This window comes from Sus scrofa, chromosome 2 (assembly GCF_000003025.6).
Source record: "Sus scrofa isolate TJ Tabasco breed Duroc chromosome 2, Sscrofa11.1, whole genome shotgun sequence".
NCBI lineage: Eukaryota > Metazoa > Chordata > Mammalia > Artiodactyla > Suidae > Sus > Sus scrofa.
The window spans coordinates 10444908-10449819 of NC_010444.4; the positions used below are offsets into that span (position 1 = coordinate 10444908).

At 47.7% G+C, this 4912-nt stretch overlaps 1 pseudogene; it reads left to right on the top strand.

Moving 5' to 3' along the window:
• On the top strand, nucleotides 3395–3755 carry LOC110259251 (annotated as a pseudogene).

Genomic DNA, 4912 nt, shown 5'->3' on the forward strand with positions numbered 1-4912 from the left:
TTATTTCAGTTATTGTATTTTGCATCTCTTCTTGTTTAAGTTTTATAACTTGTATCTCTTTGGTCAGTGTTTCCTGTAAGTTATCCATCTTTGCTTAAGTTTATTTCCAATGTCTTGCATCATCTTCAGCATCAACAATCTAAAGTCTTTTTCCTGGAGGCTGAGAATCTCCTCATGGCTTAGCTGTTTTTCTGGGGTTTTTCCTTTCTCCCTCATCTGAGTTATAGTTCTCTGTCTTTTCATTTTTCTAGGTTTTTGGTGTGGTGACCTTTTTACAGATAATAGGTTTGTAGCCTCTCTCACTTCTGGTGTCTTCCCCCCCCCCCTGTGGCTGAAGCCAGTATGAGGGCTTGCTGAAGGCTTCCTGATGGGAGGGGCTGATGCCTGCCCACTGGTAGGTGGAGCTGATTCTAATCCCTCTGGTGGGTTGGGCTTAGTCTCTGGATGGGATTAGGGGAAGCTGTGTGCCTGAGGGGTCTTTAGGTAGCCTGTTTAGTGAGGGGCAGGGCTGTGATCCCACCTGGATTGTTGTTTGCCCTGGGGCTTCTCAGGCTGACTGATGGGTGGGGCCAGATTTTCCCAAAATGGCCACCTCCAGAGAAAGGCAGCTACTGAATATTCCTGAGAGCTTTGCCTTCAATATCCTTCCCTCACAACAAGCCACATTCACCCCTGTTTTCCCAGGATGTCCTCCAAGAACTGCGGTCAGGCTTGACCCAGATTCCTATGGAGACCTCACTCTGCCCTGGGATCCAGTGCACGTGAAAGTCCGTGTGTGCCTTTTAAGAATGGGGTCTCCGTTTTCCCCAGTCCTGTGGAGCTCCTGTGCACAAGCCCCACTGGCCTTCAATGCCAGATGCTCCAGGGGCTCTTTCTCCCAGTGCCAGTTACCCACACGTGAGGGTTTGTGTGGGGCTCAGAACTCTCACTCCTATAGGTGAGTCTCTGAGAACCAGTTAGTTTTCAGTCTGTGGAGCTTCCCACCCCAGAGGTATGGGGTTGTTTATATCATGAAATCACCCCTCCTACTTCTTGATGTGGCCTCCTCTTTTTCTTCTGGAGTAGGGTATCTTTTTTAAGGTTTCCAGTCCATTTGGGTGGAGATTGCTCAGCTTTTAGTTGTGAATTTTGTTGTTTTTAGGAGAGAAGTTGAGCTCCAGTCCTTCTATTCCGCCATCTTAATCCTCTAAATCTCATGCCACTTGCTTGTTAGGGGTGGAGGGACTAGCTCTCAGCATCACTCAGCATTACCAGTATAGCCAGACAACTCCTGAGCAATTACTAGGTCTAAGCAATGCACTAAAGACACCAACATGATTTCAGTTAATTTTCACAGCAGTCTTATGATGTCTGCATGTAACTGCTACGATCTCTATTTCTATCCATGTGGAAACTGAGGTTTCTCTGCTGTGGGTAGTGGAGCCTGGGCATGAACATAAGTAACCTAACTCCCGAACCTGAATATGGAACCACGTTGCCAGGTCAATGAAGTTGCATATATGTCTGTCTCTGTGTATGTTTAACTATGCAAATAGAATGTATCAGTTTAAAACATATATGTGGTGGAGATTCCGTGTAACTCATCGGGTAAAGAACCTGATATAGTGCCTTTTAGGATGCAGGTCCGATCCCTGACCTTGCTCAGTACATTAGGGTTCTGGTGTGGCCACAAGTTGTGGCTTGGATCCAGAGTTGCTCTGGCTGTGGTGAAGGCCTCAGCTGCAGCTCTGCTTTGACCTCCAGCCTGGAAACTACCATATGCAGCAAATGTGGAAACCAAGCAGGGCTATGTGGGGCTCCTGGGCACACAAGGCTTTCCGTGTCTCCCATTTCTTATGTTTAGGGAGTAAGCTTCAGCCTCTCTGACATTCGCTGAGCTCCAAAGGGCTGGTTCAAAGAGTTGCTAGGCAGGGAAGGGAGGGGATGCAGAGACCAGGGAGGAGCAGTCAAGAGACAAGAGTGCAGCCTTGGGGCAGGGTCCTGGTTCCTCTTCAAGGAATATGTATAACCATATCTTTGAGCCCTTCTGCAGAACTAAAACCTTCAAGAAATGGAAGATGTTCACTGCTTAATGGAGGCTTCTTCACTCTGGGAAGAAGGGGGACCACTGGAACCAGTCCTGGGGCAGCTAAACAATGCAAGCTGGCCTCTCCCCTGATCCCTATCTGGGGCCCTACTTTCCACTCCCCAAGGTATAAAACCACCTAATCTCTCCCAAGAGTGGCACAGTCTTTAAGACATTAGCCTGCTGTGGCTTCCTTTGCCTGGTAAACAATAATAGCTATCCTTTTCTGGAGTTCCCATGATGGCTTGGTGGAAACGAATCAGACTAGTATCCATGAGGATGCATGTTTGATCCCTGGCCTCGCTCAGTAGGTTAAGGATCTGGCATTACCATGAGCTATGGAGTAGGTTGCAGATGTAGCTTGGATCCCACATTGCTGTGGCTGTGATGTAGGGCAGCAGCTATAGCTCTGATTCAACCCCTAGCCTGGGTAGCTACATAAGTTGTGGGTATGGCCCTAAAAAGACACACACACACACACACACGCACACGCACATGCACACGCATGCATGCATACACAGAGTTACCTTTTTCTCCTTCACTCCAAGCTCTGCCTCCATGTTTATATGCAGCACCAGTGGATAGATGTTGAGTTTTGGCAACAGCGTGGATATAAAAAAAAAAAATTAAGTGTGTGTTGCAACCTTGTTAACTATTGCACTAAGTTGTACAGCAAATCTCCAGACCTTACTCATATAACTGAAACTTCACAGTGGTTGAATGTATGCCTATCTCTGTGGGTGTTTAATTATACAAACGGAATACATGCGTTTGAAACACGTATGTGATGGAATTCCCGTTGTGACTCAGCAGGTTAAGAACCTGACATCGTGTCTTTTAGGATACAGGTTTGACCCCTGCTCAGCTCAGTGGGTTAAGGATCTGGCATTGCTGCAGATGTGGCTCGGATCCAGAGTTGCTGTTGCTGTGGTGTAGGCCTCAGCTGCAGCTCTGATTCCACCTCCAGCCTGGGAACTTCCATGTGCCACAGGGGTGGCACATATTTTTTTTCCCAAGTGCTTGATACAGTACTGTGAACTATCGGTGCTGAATTGTACAGCAAATCTCTAGACTTTACTCATCTTGCAGAACTGAAAGTTCATACTGGTTGTACAGCAACTCCCCATTTCCCCCCTCCCTGACCCCGGACAACCACCCCTTTACCCTCTGCTTCTATAAGTGTGACTTTGGATGTATTTTTTTTTTTTTTTTTGGCTACCTCTGTGGCATGTGGAAAATCCAGGCCGGGACTTGGGTCTGGAGGCGGCTGGGGCAGCCCAGGTTGCTGGCGTGGACCAGTCCCTGCATGGGGCCAGGCATCCAGGCCGCATGGAGGAGCCGCGGGTGGGGGCCGTCTCCCAGAACAACTTCAGAACGAGTCTGTGGGAGCAGATTGTCCACTTCCATGTCACGCGGCTCATGGACTCGCTCTTCCTGTGGGTCAAGGCCACACGGAAGCTGAGCAACCTTGCCATGGCCATGTGCACCTGCTATGAACCCATCACTATGTCCACGTCCCTCCTCGGGACACATCGGACACGATGTCCACCGGCCTCACCCAGCACTTCGCCAGGAAGGCCAACAAACAGGTATTTGTCAGCTTTAACCTTCATGGCAGGACGGCGGCTTTGCAGCACTTGTGGAAAACAGGATTGAGGAGGAAATGGAGGCTTTTTTGGAGCTGTTCTAGCCAGGGTGGCAGCAAGGACCCTGGACTCCTGCATAGCAGATGTTGGTTGAATAAATACAGATGATCTTGCCGTGTCCTCAGGTGGTCACCAGAGGTCAGCATGCATCCTTGTTCAAATAGCAGAGTGGCGGCTCTGGGATTTACAGGTGAAAGAGAATGGGCCAGGTTGCCTTCCTGTGCTTTAGGAGCTGAAAGCTTTCTATTGGGTTATATGTATTTTACAAGTGATGATATGTAAATTACTTTAAGGATAGATAGATAGGTATTCAGTTCTAAGGACTCTTTAGAAGGAGCAAGCTTGGAGCTCCTGTCATGGCTCAGCATAAACAAACCCTGCTAGTATCCTTGAGGATGCGTGTTCCATCCCTGACCTCCCTCAGTGGGTTAAGGATCTGGCATTGCCTCAAGCTGTGGTGAAACAGGTTGCAGATGTGGCTCGGACCCCAGGTTGCTGTGGCTGTGTCGAAGGCCGGCTGCTGCAGTTACAACTGGACCCCTAGCCTGGGAACCTCCATATGCCACAGATGTGACTCTAAAAATCCAAAATGAATGAATGAATAAATAAATAAATGTGGAGCAAGCTGGAATAAAGAATTTTGGAATCTTCCAGTCATTCTTTTAAACATGTCAACACCAGCATCTTTTGTGTGTGTGTGTGTGTGTGTGTGTGGTGTGTCTTTTTGTCTTTTCTAGGGCTGCACCCATGGCCTATGAGGTTCCCAGGCTAGGTGTCTAATTGGAGCTGTAGCCACTGGCCTAAGCCAGAGCCACAGTAACATGGGATCCGAGCTACGTCTGCGACTTACACCACAGCTCATGGCAATGCCGGATCTTTAACCCACTGAGTGAGGGCAGGGATAGAACCCCCAATATCATGGTTCCTAGTTGATTTCGTTAACCACTAAGCCACAAGGAGAACTCCCAACACCTGCATCTTCAAAGCAGAAAAATACCTCCTGTGTTTCCATTCCTCCTTTATATCGCTTAATCTCTGAAGACAAGGGTGAACAAATTTCTGCCAATTTTTACAGAAAGAAATGTCACTGCCCAAAATCTTCAGGTAGGAATAATTAAGAATACAACTAGTTAATACCATATGATATCACTTATAATTGGAATCTAATATACAGCACAAATGAAAATTTCCACAGAAAAGA